Source organism: Coccinella septempunctata, chromosome 2, assembly GCF_907165205.1.
Source record: "Coccinella septempunctata chromosome 2, icCocSept1.1, whole genome shotgun sequence".
Taxonomy (NCBI): domain Eukaryota; kingdom Metazoa; phylum Arthropoda; class Insecta; order Coleoptera; family Coccinellidae; genus Coccinella; species Coccinella septempunctata.
The window spans coordinates 54,083,868-54,101,287 of NC_058190.1; the positions used below are offsets into that span (position 1 = coordinate 54,083,868).

At 38.1% G+C, this 17,420-nt stretch overlaps 1 protein-coding gene across 1 annotated transcript in view; it reads right to left on the reverse strand.

The window, feature by feature from the left end:
• The window catches only part of LOC123307190, a 102,531-nt gene extending 90,001 nt beyond the window's left edge, over positions 1-12,530 (reverse strand). Inside the window, exon 1 of the mRNA XM_044889408.1 lies at positions 12,406-12,530. The gene's annotated coding sequence lies outside the window, so the exon portion shown is untranslated. The remainder of the gene's footprint in view (positions 1-12,405) is intronic.
• Between the last annotated feature and the right edge of the window lie 4,890 nt (positions 12,531-17,420).

Consider the following 17,420-nt stretch of genomic DNA (forward strand, 5'->3'; position numbering starts at 1 on the left):
CCATGCAAACCTAGATCCAACTAAGAAAACTGGGACGAAAATAGTTTTTCCTCTTCTGGGTCAGACTAAGGGAAATGAGAAGCCATCTCCTTGGTGTCGAGAGGTCAACAAGGTCCCTTTTGCAGCTGCAGAAGAAGAGATGCTTCTGACAGAAGAAGGTCTCCGAAGCTGTCAACTGAAAGGCAAGATACTTGATGCTGGTATTGCTGGTAAATCTTGAAGGACTTGGATGAGTCCTTTCTCCTTTTTGGGGTATCTTCCATACGTATACTTTCACACAGTTGCGAAAGACACTGTATAACAGAGTAGAAAACGAGACAAAGAGTGTGACCAAGAAACTTTTCAAGAGTATATTTTCTACTGAATTCAATAGGAAGTAATTCTTCTTATTGGTAACACTGTTGTATAAAGATTCCTACAAACATTTCCAGAGGAATTACAGTCTGTACGAGTCTGTATATCTAGATACATACCAAATCTTGTATCTACATAGATAACAAACTTGAAAACACCTTTCCACACAGACGTTTCACATTATTACTACCTTATATCTCATAACACAGCTTTGAGTTATATAGGATATTGTCTTTTAATCTAACTATACGCAGCTGTCTATCAAGGATCCATTCCTACTTTCTAAACCTTCGTATTCTAGCTGAAAATGTCACATTATCTTGAATTTTTTCAGGGAATTCAGTGTTTTGGAAAACGACCATCTAACTGGAGTTTTTCTATGAAGGAAATAGCTTCTTCTCCTAGCAGTATCAGTGGTGAATTCAATTTACAAGTTATCATAATGTGATACGTATCAATTTAATACCCTTTATTATCAATGTTTGCAAAGAATTCTATATTTGAAGAAATTGTTGATACACTGTCAGGAGTGACATTGTTAATTATGTATAGTATCGATAAACCTCACAATACCGACTACTCAACGACACAAGGGTTATCGCTAATTTTATTTCAATTCGAGGTCATCGAAAGAGTCATAAATGTTCAGATGTGAAATTCAAGAATTTTCGCGAAACCCCAAAGCGTATTTAAAGTCCACTTTCATCATAATTAGCCATCAATTTCGACATTTATCATACCAATTATAAATACGAAGTGAAGGAAACGGATAAGTGGCTTTGCAGTAAAGACATGTGGTTTATAGCTTTTCTTTGAAATGATTGCTGAATTTCTTTCTCTTCTCTGAGTTACTCTTATGGTTTCCTGAATGATTCTGTATACTGAGCGACATGGAAATAGGGACACAGCAATACTAGGCTGTATTGGAATAATGTTCTGTATACTTACGAGGATATATTGAAAAATTCTCAGCCTATTATTGAACCTAACAAAATTTCAATGTGAAAATATTATATTACTCAACAGATTTTCCTCTTGATTGGATACATTTGTTACAGCGAACCTGCAACGTCTCTAGACTTTCCAAAAAAAATGTTTCTTCTTGCTCTGCAAACCAGACCTCCACAAATTTTATTACCTCCTCGTTGGAAGAAAATTTACGACCTTTCAAACTTTTTTTCAGTTGAGGAAAGAGATGATAGTCGGATGGAGCCAAATCTGGTGAATAAGAGGGGTGTTCTAGTAATTCAAACCTTAAATCACGAATTTTTTGCATGGTAACATGAGATTTGTGTGCAGGGGCATTGTCTTGCAACAACAAAACACATTTGGATAGCTTTCCGCGTCTTTTCTCTTTAATTTGTTCCCGTAGAGTGGTCAGTGATGTCGAATGGCAATCTCCGGTTATTGTTCTACCCTTATCCAAAAAATCAATCATGATTACTCCATGGCAATCCCAAAAAACTGAAGCAAGAACTCTTCCAGCAGATTTTTGGACATGAAACTTCTTAGGTCTTGGAGAACCAGATTGTAGCTTTGTTTCTGGATCGTAGAAATGTACCCAAGTCTCATGCATAGTAACAATTCGGTTTAGGAAGTCTACATCGTTTTCAAATCGAGCACAGATCGAACGCGATGCTTATATCCTTGCACGCTTTTCGTCAACATTCAAACTTTTGGGGATCAATTTTGCAGCAATTTTTCTCATGTCCAAATTGACGTGAACTGCATGATGAACGCGTTCGTATGAAATATTCAGTGCTTCAGATATCCGTTTTAGCCCAATTCGACGGTCTGATGAAATCATGTCATGAACTGCATCGATATTTTCTGAGACTGACGCAGAAACTGGCCTTTCCGATCGGTCATCATCTTCAATGGAAAATTCACCTCTTTTAAAGCTTGCAGTCCAATTTTTCACGGTCGCACACGAAGGACATTGATCACCAAGGGTATTAAGCATATCTTCGTAAATCTGCTTACCTCAACCCTTTTAAATACAAGTACTTGATGATGTCTCGATACTCCAATTTTTCGATTTTCACAATTTCGGTGGACATCTTCTTTATTTCAATTTATTGCGTAACTCTGGTTTACTTTTTTGACCTCAAACGTCACACTGACACTTCTAATGAGTTATTGTTCGTTGCTATGGTAACGCTATATATTTTTTATGCATGGAACTGGTCTAGGCTAACTAGATATCAATGCAACCTCGTATATTCCTGGAAATTCCTTCTGATGACCTCATTATTACCGGGTCTTCTGTTTTCTATGTGGCTTAGTATAGGATACCGCTTTCCTCGAACTGCTGATGGAAAGCCATCTGCGTCCTGTAACTCATCTAGGTTGTGACACCCAGTGTACTCACACTGTCGCCAAGATCGAATCGCCCAACGTTGAATCATCCATGTTCGCACGAGGAGTTACCTTCATTAAATCTGGTCATGGATACCCATAAATGAATAAATCCGTGCCGATTCATATTCCATACTCGACACGGAGTGATATGTTCCATGTTCGGTCAAGAGATTCCGAAAAATCCCCGGCCCTCATGATCCGTTTGCGAATGGGAGCGAGCGTGTGGGTATTAAAAATTCGAATCGGGTTACTCAATTGATTGGATAATGCCCACACCGGTGCTCTTAGAGCTGCTCCGTCTGGTCGACGGTATCGAAACGACTTCATGGAATTACTATTTTTCGCCCACGACCCTCGCATGTGCATTTTCTGGGACGATAAAGGAAAAATCAGAAGTGGATGTGAGGTGTGACGTCGATACGTGTAGGTGACGCTTTATGTGGTTTATTCCTTATTGCCTAATATGTTGCGGCTGGTTCTATGTTGAGGATGGCGAGGAAAGTTGTTCATCTTTATGGTTATGGGCTGAATAATATTACGATTCCATATGTTGAGTGAACTGTGAAATATTCGATTCTACCGCACCCCAAGCGAGGGTAGAAACTTGGACATATTTTTACCGAGAAGTCGACAGAATTGTTTTGGTCGTAGATGGATGAAATTTGGATATTTATTACTAGAAGAGTTGCTCTTTCAGAATATGTAACACATGGAGCTCTACGATTGTTTTTCTAGGAGATACGCGTCTTGAAAGTTGACCTTCGAAAATTTCCGAAAAAAATTGGGTCACTAAAAATTTCGTCAAGAGCGAACGGTTTCACTGAGGCGCTTGAAATTTTCAAGGGGTATTTCCGAATGGTTCATCTAACTAGAAAAAAATCGAGGTTTCTCTGCGTCGACTAGTTTTCACGTAGTCAAGTCACAAACTTGGTCCTCTCAAAATCTCCAAATAGGTTATGAAATTAATTTAAATGGGGAATTCTCCTCAATTTGGGTTATCACTGCATATGCAAGTTTAAACTGAATAATTATGAGTTTCATTCATGATTTCTTCAAATTCACCGCGGAAACTATTCAAAATCATCCTTCAAATATGGGGTTTCAAAATTTAAATCACTTTGTGAGGAGTTTACGATTTGGCAACAGCGCATACAAGACAATGAAAGAAGAATATCCGATCAGCTTGTTTATAAAATAACAGCTGTTGATTAGGGATGGGGCGTTATTCCCTAACCTGTTATTTAACAACGGTTATTCGAAAAAAGCAATAACTAACCGTTATATGTCCTGAACAATAACAGGTTGCGCAGTAACGTGTGCGCGAACACGTTACTGCGTTGAAAAAGCCGTTTATTCAGACCGTTTCTGATATAACAGTCGTCGACGTTGGCGTTGAAAAAGCCGTTTATTCAGACCGTTTCTGATATAACAGTCGGCGACGTTAGCGTTGATGGCGTTTAGTTAGACCGCTTATCATATAACTGTCGACGACGTTGGCGTTGAATAAGCCGTTTATTTAGACCGTTTCTGATATAACAGTCGACGACGTTGGCGTTGAAGCCGTTGAGTTCAGCAGAGAGGTTGTTTCTGGCGGTTATTGTTTAGTTAAACCGTTTCTCATATAACAGTCGGCTACATTGGACTTGTTGGCGGTTAGTTAGATCGTTTGTTGGCGTTTATTAACAGTTTACACTTTTCAAACGGATAACGTTGGCCATATTCTCGACTCTCGATCTCGGTTGATGGTTCTGTTACGTTAGCGGGCGGATGGGAGGCTGTTATTGGTACATTATGTTGTTAACATCGAAGTGATGAGATTGGATAAAATATCGGGAGGAGCACTCACCGCAGATATTAGCCGATATTAGCGTATTATTTTATTGGCTATATAGAATTAATAAATCGAACTTGGAATAGGACGAATGGGTAATGAGAGTATCCAGATGAAAAAAACAAATGAAAAATGGTTATTTAAATATTGGGGAACACATTGAATACTCTAATATTTTTCATCAGTTGCGAAGTATTTCACTGGTTTAGAAAAAAGTAAATTTTTTTCACATTAATGTAACATTAAGATGAATGAAAGAAGTAAACATCCACAAAAATTATAATCAAAAATTTCCAACTCAGTCGTGACTCGTTTACACCCTAAATTTGTAGAGAAAACCCCTTAATCGACAAACCTTGAAGATGTTATCGGTTTTCAGAGCAAATAACGTATTCACCTGTTATCAACAACCGTTATTAAAAAAAAACCATAACGGTTGATAACCGTTAGTGAAAAATAACGTTATTGCCCATCACTACTGTTGATCTACAGGCGTGTGCTTACTGGCGAGCTTCAACTGCAACAGGCCATAAAAATCCCATAAAATTTTACGACCTTCCTCGTTCGTCGCAGACTTCATAGACAGCCATCTTTGTCTATCTCATCAAGATAATGCATTTGTTGTCCTTTATTACCAAAGCATATTTCAGTCGATGTTGCCAGCTTGTGCAATTCTCACAAAACGCTTCAAATACCCATTTTTTTTTCATTTTTAAGTGCTTAAAATAATTTTTTGGGAAACGGTTGAAATGGTTATTTCAAAATGTGACGTTTCAAAGATATTTCATAAAAAATACATCATTTTCGTCAGAAGAAGTATTCCCTATTCCTGAACCTTGGGGAATTCGAATCAAATTGATTGATTTCCTCAACCAACGATTGAAGAAAATGCAAAAAAGTGTTTGAATCACCCAAATCGACCAAGTGGTTAGAATTCTATGAAAATTAGTCTTCAAAAGTTGTTGTTTTCTTAGATGGATGAAATTTGAAGACTTCTGTGACTATAAGAGCTTATTTTTCAGAATATGTATCACTTTTGACACTTTTGCATCAGTCTAGCAGAAACTGACGAGTGTAGATTCTGTGGGAAGGAGAAAGTGTGGCGGCGTAGTTGTACCCATGGTAGAAGAATACTTCATCTCACCATGGTGGTACCAAGGGTGGCCAAACGATGGCATCACTGCGCACGACGGTTGCGATCACAGGGTAGATTATACGTCTATTGCGGTGCAGCATACGCCAAACGATGGCGCCACCGGCGACGCAAAACTCGATACCCTCGACGTAACCGGCGTTTATAGCAGGCACAAACTACGGTGCTTCGGCGATTGTCGTAGGTAGCTGCTAGGGTTCATTAACCTACCTGATGAGTCCGACCCTAGCAGTGGGACGAAACAATCACCCCAAGAGCACGCATTTCCTCAAATAGCGTGAACTCACCCCAGCACATACCGCCAAAAAAGGAAACTCCAGATCACCTCACCTATTTGGCTTCGCCAAATACTCTTGGATAGGAGAGCGATCCATAACCGATTAGATGCAATGCAAACTTTTTTGAAATCTACAATATACAACACGTTACAGAAAACAGCTTATGATTTTGTAAATACTTTCATCGTCCTTGAGTGCAAGGATGCATTGCGACATCTAGACGTTAACCACAATGAATCATTGACTGGCAAAATTAGAACGAGTATATAAAATGCTATTTGCTTCTCACCGTCAGCTGTAAACACCATACAATTATCGGTTACAGCAAGATATTATTTGGTAACATTTCCGGTGGTTAACGTAACTTCCAACAGACCAACTTTGGATTCGCACGAGCAGAAATCGTACATAATAATTGCGATTATAGGATAGATGGATAGATGAGCTTGTCGAAAGCTGCGTGCAGATGTAAATCACATATCCACAGTGAGAATTCGGCATGACATAATATTTTGGTTCGTGTCTTCCAAAAACGAACGAATCGAGCAAGAAAAAAACGATTTCAGCAATGACAATCTGCCATCCCGGGCCAGAAGAAGACGCCCACCAGGTGCGTAGGCCCTGCCAAGAAATCGCGCTACCTCGCGTCTCCATCTAGGGTCATATCCGACGTCGAATGTGTGGCAATAAACAACTACGAGTCGATACGTCACCTGTCGTGCTAGTTATCTGGTGCAAATGTTCGTAAATCCGATCTAATTGATGTTGCGAAAGGGTTTTTTGCCCGACTATTTGGCGTCCCCAGGTGACGAACTGTTAACAAACTGTTGCAGACGGTTGAGGTGTCTTTATTTGGGACTGACGACGCCTAAGCTACAGATTATACTTCTTTGTTGTTTGCTAGCAAAGGCTAAGAACTAGCTCCCAGAAAAGTGTTCGAAGGATAACAAATCCAATATATTTTTTTGAGAGGATGGTTTGGCTAGCTCGCTCTCCACACATGATATGCATCGAGCATGTCTTGTTAAGTTACACTGCGCAAATAAATTAACGCACATTCTGGAAATCTCAAATTTATTCTACAACTGAAGGTGTTCTCAATGATAATTAATTTTATCAGAATTATGCATGCATATGTTATCCACTTTCAACGGTTTTCTTCAATACAGATGTTTTTTTCCCAGCAGGAATAAAAAAAGATGATATTATCAGATTTTGAATGTATTGGCTCCATTCTAAAATCAGTTGTTCTCGATCAATTCTAGTGATCAATAGTTTTCGATCGCTATGCAACGCGAAACACGCAATTTGAGCCAAGAGGAATGTGCCCAAGCGGTAGTTTTGCGAGAAGAAGGGTGGACATACACAAGAATTGCAGAAAGGTTTGGAGTTTCCCATACAAGTGTGTCCAGAATGTTGCAGCGATTCAGGGAGACAGGTATGAATGTCCGAAGACCAGGACAGGGTAGACCACGGGTAACAACTGCCATTCAAGAACGTTACTTGAGAGTTTCTTCGTTGAGACAACGGTTTGCAACTGCTCGCCTCCTTCAAATTCAGCTTGAGCAAACTCATGAGGTGCACTCAGACAATAAGAAATCGCCTCAGATGAGACTAGATTCTGCCTCTACCATTGTGATCGACGTTCCCTTGTATACAGACGTCCGCATGAAAGATATGCTCAGTGCAATTTCCTGAATACTACTGGTTTCGGGGGAGGATCGATTATGGTATGGGGTGGAACATCTTTGACTGCTCGCACAGACCTAGTGGTCGTTGATAATGGAGCTATGAATGCTGATAAGTATATAAGGAACATTCTTGAAGAGCATGTAGTGCCATTTGCCCCATACATTGGTAAAAATTTCATTTTTATGGACGATAATGCCAGACCCCATCCAGCGCGCATCGTTCAGGAGTACCTTGAAGAGGTTGAAGTCTTTCGAATGGAATGGCCAGCAAGAAGTCCAGATCTCAATCCGATTGAGCAGGTTTGGGACAACCTCAATGAGAAGTTCAGAAAATCATCCAGCTACTCTTAATGACATAGGAATCCAACTCGGAGAAATCTGGGAAGGATTAGATCAGAACATTTTAAGATCACTCATTTTGAGTATGAACCGTCGTTGCCGAGCTGTAATTAACGCAAGGGGTGGAAATACAAAGTATTAAATCACTTATCAGCATTTCAGTATTTTGAAAATAGTTCATTTCTCTTCTTTCACATAAGATTCGGTGAAATCCTGAATTTTTCTTCCATTTGATGTGTCTTGTTTCGTTCAAAACCTTCTCGAGAGAACATAAAAAATAAGTTATAAAGTCAATGTAGAGTTAACTTTCATTAAAATTGAGATTTTCAGAATGTGCGTTAATTTTTTTTGCGCAGTGTATGTCAAGAACAAGTGATCAACAACTGAAGCAGCCTTCTAACGCTTTGCTGAATATTTGGACTGATTCGTCCCAAAATTTCATGAATTGTCTTGGAAATCAACAGACAATGCCTCTTCTTATATCAATAATTGAAGGGCTATAGCAAGAAGTGAAAATTATTACAATTAAACAACTCACAAATTTTTTCTGCATTTTTGTAAGCCAACTTTCGTTGTTTGAAATTCTTTCTGGCCAACATTTTCGAACGAAACACTCGTCTGCACTAATGAAGAGACAAAAAAATCGACGATTAAATGATCATGAAAACTATTATCCCAATAGGATAATAGAGAAATTGTCATGATAAATTGACACAATGATTACGTTGCATTGAACTTTGCGAATTGAGGATGGGTGGGAATTAGAAACAGGTGTGGAATAGTTCACACAACAATTTGATGGGATATTTCACCCAACTGTTGGTTCAATATCGAAAGCCAAACTGAAAAGTCATGGAAGTGGAGAAATCTTGACATCCAAATGGCATAATTATGGAAAAAAGCAGTAGTTAGTGGCAGAAAGCACTGAAGAAAACATTGGGTAGCCTTTTAACGAGAAAAAATATAATAGAAGTATAGAATGAAAAATATCAATGACAAAATCATCCCCATTTACAAAGGGTTAATGAAAAGTTAGGATTATCATTTAAAAAGAATTTAGTACCCTCCACGCTTGGTTGAAGGTGATAATTCATAAAAGATAATGATCAAATGAGCAAAATACCGAGCAAAATACTAAATCCCTCTCAATCTGTATATTTAAAAGTTGATTTCTTGTGCAATTCGAGATCTAGAACAATAACATTCTGGAAACTCTCTCGATCTCCATGTTCCAAATTGGTTACGACCAATTCGACCAATTTCTACCACATCCTCCTACGAATTAAACCAGAAATTAAATCGACCTTTACGATATGAATATTCATGACTAACAAATCATTTCCATGAATGACGATTAAGTTTATATTCGTGAATACCAACGATTCTGTAGCGGGCTATTGATGAGTTCATTGTGAAATAGTGAGAATTGGGTTTAGTCTCGTCTGCGCAGGACCAGATATCAAATGTACCATGAAATAGGTGTTTGACTTGGGTATTCGCGATTTTTTTTTGTGATACAGGAGGCACTGTTCAGGTTCTATTCGGATCACGAAATGTACGATACTAGATTATTCTTAATCGAAGGTTATACTCTGGATATTGCTACATATTGTTAATACTCCGTTTCAATTGCGTGGTGAATCAACACTACAAGAAAACAACTATTAACATCAAAAGATATACGTAGCCAAGTATTCATTACTTTATTTACATCACCCGGACAATACAGAGGATTTTCAATAATGAAGGCTCGATGTTGAAATGGAATAAAACAATTTAAGTGCAAGAATTCTTAACTGAATAATATTTTCGTGAGAAGGGATCTGCCAAAACAACACTGCTACTTCTGCCTGTCAATATTGACCTATTCCTTTTGGATACCCCTTCAGACAATCATTCTTCGTACAGGCTCAGTTGAGGATAGTAGATTTAGGTGGAGTGTCAAAGTTCCCAAGGATAATTTTTATCGAATATATTCGCCAACATCCCAGCATGCCACTGACTCATACCGAACTTTATCTCGTCATTAAAAACTGATATCAAATCATGCACTGCATTTATACGCCTCATATAAATTGACCCTAATTAAATAATTTTCGATCGTTCGATGAAAATAAAATTAAGCTTGATAAATCGGGTTAAATAAACAGATTTATTCGCCTGATTTGTCTGCCAAAACATATCAATTTAAATACAATAGGATAATACGGTCGGCACTCTGGATTCAAATGGAATAATTGACGATTGGCATTTCAATGACAGTCTTGTGTCACTCCCGATTTGGAACGTGATAATTCAAGAACCATTCGGAGTATCGGCTTATAAAAAACTACTCCGATAACTATCATTGAAGATTTGGAATAAAATTTCACTGAATCGTGAAGAGAGTCCCTACAAGAATACCCCATCAAGATCTATATGGGTGATGATGATATTGCACAAGTGGACGAAATCGAGCAAAATTGAAAGTAGACGTTTTTACACCACATCAAAATAACCATAAATGCTGTCTAGTCATCTCTGAAACGCAGACTAGAAATTGACTCGTCTAGGTATTTCTCTTCGTTCTATATTTGTGTTCCGGAAGTTAAGTCATTAGGAAGGTATTTCGCATCGCGTTTGTTTCACAGAACCCCTTTCGCACTGGACAAAATTGATGAAAAGATCACTGGTATTATTTCACGAGACCTATGTATGTATAATTTGATCTTTCCTCAACAATTTGCTCGTAATAATGAACGACGTAATGAGAACATTTGAAATTGATTATTTTCTTTGGATGACATATAGATATACAAATGTAGAATGGAGATTCCCACGATTACTATTATCGTCAATTAAAAACGAAGTAATCAACCACTAATACACTGATATTAAAACAATTCCGAAAAAATATCCCATTACGATGATGATAAAAAATTCGATTCCATTGTCTGTAAACGAGGACACTGCGGTAGGTATCCACTCTGGTTGTTAAGTCGATTCAAGATCACTTCTTGAGGTTATTTTCGTATCCCATATTCAACAAATAGAAGCACATTGTAAGCGCCTTCGAAGCTTTCAATGTACTGTCACTATTATTGCCTTTTCATCACTAAATCATACTTTGATGGTCTAGGATTATATCACTCAATCTTCTTCACTTCCAAAATTTCAAGCATAGATACCATTATTGCCAAAAGTAAACTTTCACCTTTCAAACCAGAACAAGAGAAGCATATGTAGTATGTCTAGGTACATGGGAGTTGTGTACGCTTATAAGAAAGGCAAATTTGAACTTTTCTTTAGGTGCTTTCCATATACATTAAGATGATTTACGAACCAAAAGTTACCACTAGTGATAAAATCAAAACTTTTCTTGTCAACCTCAAAAAGTTGTTGGCCAGTCCCCAGCTGAGGTAAATATTTGTAACTTTTCACTTGTAAGTAGATAAGTTATCGTTTGCGAAATGTGTTATAACCCACTATAACACAATAAGAACAAAGCGTCATTAAACAGAATGAAACAAAGCGTTCTTAGAGAAGGTAAGGCCAAGAATGTAATGATATCGTCGAATCATCGATAAAAATTTAATAGCTTCCTTATGTACCCGGTACGAATTGGAATGGACAAAAAAGGAATAAGTCATTTCGTTGGACTTTGAACGTTTTTCGTTCGAAATTAGCATTTTCCTTGATGGAATGAAAGCACATTTTAGAGGAATGCAGCAGGATGTAAACATGGTTTCAACGCTATGTGCTCATATTCAATGTTTGTTTACTGACGTAGATTGGATAGGTGTAGGTAGACTATCCAGGATACTGTTAATTCTTCCCTACTTTAGTGTTAGCGGTTGAAAATTCATTTTCGATAGTTATATTATTACTTGAAACAACCAAAGTTTTCCTGGGTTCGGAGCTAGCTTGGGACAGTTAGCAAACAATTTTTACATAAAAATATTAGAAGAGGGATAAACAAAGGATCACTTCTAGCTCTTCAAGTGCCTAACAGTGGAAATTTGACGGATGTACGTCAACTATTCTTTTTACCACAACATTCTTGGGAACAGTGAATAATCAGATATTGCCAATGGATCTCCGGGAACGAAATTGATGTTTTAATAGAAAGGTATAGTGTTTACTGTAGCTTATAACAGGATCTGTTACTGAATGTCAAAAAAAAAGCTACAATCTGTCGAAATCACCGAGATCTCTCAAAAATACGATCGGTAACGAAGAAGGAATATTGACAGCTTCCATCCTAACCTGTACGCCGTCACACGATAAAAACAAACTATTAGAGCATTCCTAGGCGACCCGCTCCAAGGAACAGCTGATTTTAGAGCCGCAGGCTCGTCACCTTTCGCATCCGGTCAACTTAGCACGGGCACAAACACACACGCACTTTGATTCTCTTACCCTGACACTTTGTTTAATCCATCACGCGCGTTTCTAGCGGCGTTTCTACACACACACCATTATGCCCACGTAGTAAAAGCCGGACGACATGCTCGCTACGTTGACGTTAGCGGAGGACTAGTCACCTTCGGCGAGGAGATGCGCGTGCGCGACGAGCTTATGTAACTGGCTGAGCTAGCCCCGACTTCGATCGGCGACTTAAGTAAGGTGGATGGGAGGATCATTAGAATACCGGCTCTCGTTTACCTGTGTCGATTTCGAAGGTTGCGGATGGGTTTCGCCAGATATAGGGCTATACAGTCTTTGGGCGATATTGTTGCTTGTATCCCCACGTTTAGTGCCGTTTTAGCTCTTCATAGATCTCAAGGATTCTCCAAGGAACCTTTTAGACAGTTCCAGTCTCAGAAGAGTGAATCTTTTTCGGATTTTTCCTTGTCATTCTTGCCTATTTCATTGAATTTCCTTCGATACTCCCTTATCATCTTAGAATCGATGACCTGCGAGCTCAGTTCTTCGATAACCTATTGACGTGTCGAAACTATAAGCTCATATCTTTTGTCGACCATTAAATTGGCATTTACATGGTCGCTACCCCTAATGATTAGCCCCTATACATTCATTTAATGAATCTAAATTGCTCCTTCATCAATAGAGAGCAAACTTTTCAGCGATTTCATGAATGAATGTAAAATCGTTGATCGGGTGATCAAAGTGTTTTTTTTTAACGATTTTGTTCATAACTTTAATGCTCTTGAGAACTGCAAAACGACGTCAGAGTAGGAGATATGTCAATGGCAAGTTTTTGAAATCCCACCCTGTAGGTATGCAGGGTCAGTCTTTGACTCTTACAAATATTTCAATAGTACATTCTTGAGGTCAAAAGAAACACTTTTTTCCGATTCAGTTCTGAAAAAAGATAAAGCTATTTTGAGTTTTCAAAATAAGCTGTGCCACCCTTGGAAAAACAAAATTTCCATCACAAAAACTAGCTAAATCTGTGACACTACACATCTGTGGATCTTTTAAAAAGAGGTGCATTCGGTCAAAGTACCCAATTTCTTGAATTTCACAGATAGTTTTTTATTTTTGAAGATCAAATAACTCAAAAATACGAAGAATAGGTACTTCTATTTTACAAAACGTTCAAATATTCATTAGATAGCGTCAAACTTAGTTTCAAGAGTTGGGTTCTTTGAATTTTTGGTATATTTATGGTACTTAATGGTCATAATGAGAAAACTGGAAGACGTGGGTGATATCTTGTGTTGGAAAAAGATTCTCCAAATAAATGAAAAAGTATATTCAGAAATTCATTTCATTCGATAAAAACCTTTAGCCTGTATCTTCCAAACCAAGCCTGTTCGGAAAAAATGTTGAAGGAAAAAAGTGTTTCTTTTGACCTTAAGAACCTACTGTTGAAATATTTGTACGAGTCAAAGACTCACCCTGTATATTTTCTTCATAAAACTCCGGTGGTCTATCACGTCTACCCTCATGGGAATATCTGAAAGCAGCTCATTCTTCACGTCGTAAACAAGGCAAAGTTCTTCGATACATTCACTCTCAGCAAGTGAATGAATATCTTCATGGAGAAGTGGACCTATTGAGAACATCCGGATACACTCAGACTTCTTGTTGCAGTTAGTAGACGCCTAAATGGTGTTTATTACCGCTCGAATTCACGGAAGATGCTCATGTTACAACCAGAATTAATTACGCAGTAAAAACCATCTCGGGCTCAGGATGTGTAATAGGAGATCTACGGGCATATACTCGGTAAAAATCTGGGGAAAGATGAGTAATGATGGCTTCGAAAGAATTGTGGATGCAGGCTCTCTCTGGCCTTCATGTGATAAAAACCTAGATTGGTTGGAAACAGGAATCAGATCCTTTTGTCTCAAGATATTCGAACGTTCGAAAATTGAAGAGGATATTCGAGAGAAAACTCACTTTTTACACTCGAATCAAATTTTCAGTATTGCATACATACAAAATATGGTCCTCATGACACTTAATGACTTAGGTGAAAAAAATTATGGAATGATATGCTATGGCAATTCATCTGGTGTTGTGTAGTATCAACTATGGATTGATTGTCACGAGTTTAACATGATTTAGAAGCTTTCCAATTTGAGCAACATCCTGTGTGATTCCAGCTATCATCACATTGTCATTTGCCATCTTTGAGCATTGGCTACATTTCGAAAATTCAAGGATTTCCAGGAAACCATTTAAATGGAATTCATTCATCTAGAAGATTGTCAAATCAAATTGAAATTCGAGGAATCAACGAATCCTCGTTGTTACCATTTGTGACATCATCATGGCTGCAAGCCGTAAAATTCCAACAGATGACATTTCGTCTAAATATAGACATCTCGATGATCGGAGATCTACGGATCGATTGAAAAATAGAAACCTATGGAAGGTATGGACAGAATCGAAGGCTTGAATACACGACCAATGGTAGTGACGTTGTGAGATGGAATTGATTTGTAGCAGTGGTTTCGTTGAATAACGATTTATGTAACGGCTAATTAGTCAACTAATCAGTTTGTATTAATTGGTTGAGAAGTAACGGTGAAAGCCGGGGTATAAATTGAGTTTTTGTTGAGTTCGACGTAAAACGCTAAATCAAGGCAAGAGTTAGAAGATACAGCGATTCTTTAACGATGCCTGCAGGTGGAAATAGCCCCTAAGACAATTTTAACAAATTTGATGAAAAGTGTGCCTCGCGACTTCCGCGAAAACTACACTAAGTGACATAGAGACAGAACTTCCAGTATTAATTCATTAGAAAGAATCTCTAGGAATATATTCGTTAAGTCAGGATATGGAAGATCCACAAAAAATATTGTAATGAATTCATTGATACATTGTGTTCTGTTTTTAATATCACCTAGTTTATTAGAGCAGAATTTCATCACAGCTATCAGCATTTTTGTAGCGAAATTCAACGTGGGTTTATCGTTCTTATTGACAGCATAATTTTCAGCTGTCCTATGTCGACTAGCTGTTAAAACAACAGGTTCTTCAGAAGGAAATCTCTCGTAAAACCTGTGGTAGAATTCAATAGGAGTCTACAATGTCTCTCCAATAGATCACCGAGTTTTAGAACTGGCAGAAAAATACATCCAGTCTTCTGCAGGACATTCTGGTGCCTATTTAACCCTCCTATTATCATCGTTTGAAGAATCTGTTTGCTCACACCGATGAAGATGAGAGTCTGGAGCTCAAACGTCACTCACCAAAGAAAACAACAAAGTCTCATCTTGAAATCAAGTGAAATGGCTCTCCCTTGAACCACAGGGCTAAGAACCTGCTGAGATTGCACTGAGATTCCTCTTGCTCCTACGTGTTGCAATTTTATTTCAATGGGTAAGTTTTTTACTAATCTGTTTTTACATTCTTGCATGCATATATCTGATCATTGAAGGCAGCTGAACCCTTCCTCGATTTTTTTTCTTTCAATTCATCTAAGCAAGCACTATCTCGTCGCCTACATCCAAAACGTCTCTATTTCAAAGTTACGGTAGATTCCACACGTCAAGTCAATTTTTCCGAGCTGCACATGCCGTTACGATTTTTATTATATGCAAATTACCTTCTCTTATCTCCATTTTCAGACCGAGGCAGTCGTCCCAGTTCCTGAGAACCTGCAGCGGGCGAATTTTTAATCGTATATCCATTCCGAATTGCGCATTCCCCTCTCAATGATCGAAACGTAAGTACCGTTCTTAAGAGGGGCCCGTGTTTCAGAGTGCCGCTCTCGGGGTAGATGTAGAAGACATCGGGTACAATAACCTTGCGCATTCTGCAGGAGGTCGTCCGATGGAGAGGGAGTCCACGATAAATTTTCACGGATGATGGGAGAAAGTTTTCCTAGCAGACCGTTCAACGTCGAGTTAGATGGATATTGGCCTTTCTTCATGACAGAGAGATTATAGTGCAATGGCTCTCTAATCCTCCCGATTTATCTCCAATCGAAAAAATGTGGTGTATGGTGGTATAACATTGCACGTAGCAACAAATCAGCGAGTGATGTAAGTAATCAAGAGAATGCTGATGAAAATATGCTCTTAGATCCAATGACATATGACACGATTCTTCTAGATTAAAAGATTTCCGAAATACTCAATTTTCACCAATGAATCGATGAAGCCTTTGGTTGAAAAACTATTGATAATCAGTGCATCTTATGTCTGTATGTATCAACGTGTAAGTCCTCTTTGGAACATAATTCTGAGAATACAGATCAGCGAATAAAGAAAATACCTCCTACCTTAACGGTCCATTCATGCCATACCTATGCACACAATTTACCAAATACAGACTGACCTGGAAAAAAAACACTTATTAGCAAAATCTCATCGTCAATTTTTGGAAATAGTAAGTAATAGATGACTAATAATTTTTAATCAGACAAATCAATAATGTGTTGGACATGGTAGTCCGGTAGGGCAAAAAAGTTGAGTCTGCTGGAAAAAATTTGGAACTTATGGAACTTTGCAGGTTCTTCAGGAGTGCTGTGAAATGATCTTTAAATTCGTATTCTAGCTGAATGCAACTCTGTTTTAAAGATCCACAGATGGGTAGTGTCACTGATTGAGCCAGTTATTATGAAGGTAATTTTGTGTTTCCAGGGGTTGCATAGGTCATCATGAAAACTTTAAATGGCTATATATTTTTATCAGGGCCGAATCGGCAAAAATGGTATAGGAAAAAAGTGTTTCTATTGACCTCAAGAATCTACTGTGCAACTACACTGCGCAAAAAAATTAACGCACATTCTGAAAATCTCAATTTTAATGAAAGTTAACTCTACATTGACTTCATAACTTACTTTTTATCTTCTCTCGGGAAGGTTTTGAACGAAACAAGACACATTAAATGGAAGAAAAATTCAGGATTTCACCGAATCTTATGTGAAAGAAGAAAAATGAACAATTTTCGAAATACTGAAATGCTGATAAGTGATTTAATACTTGGTATTTCCACCCCTTGGGTTAATTACA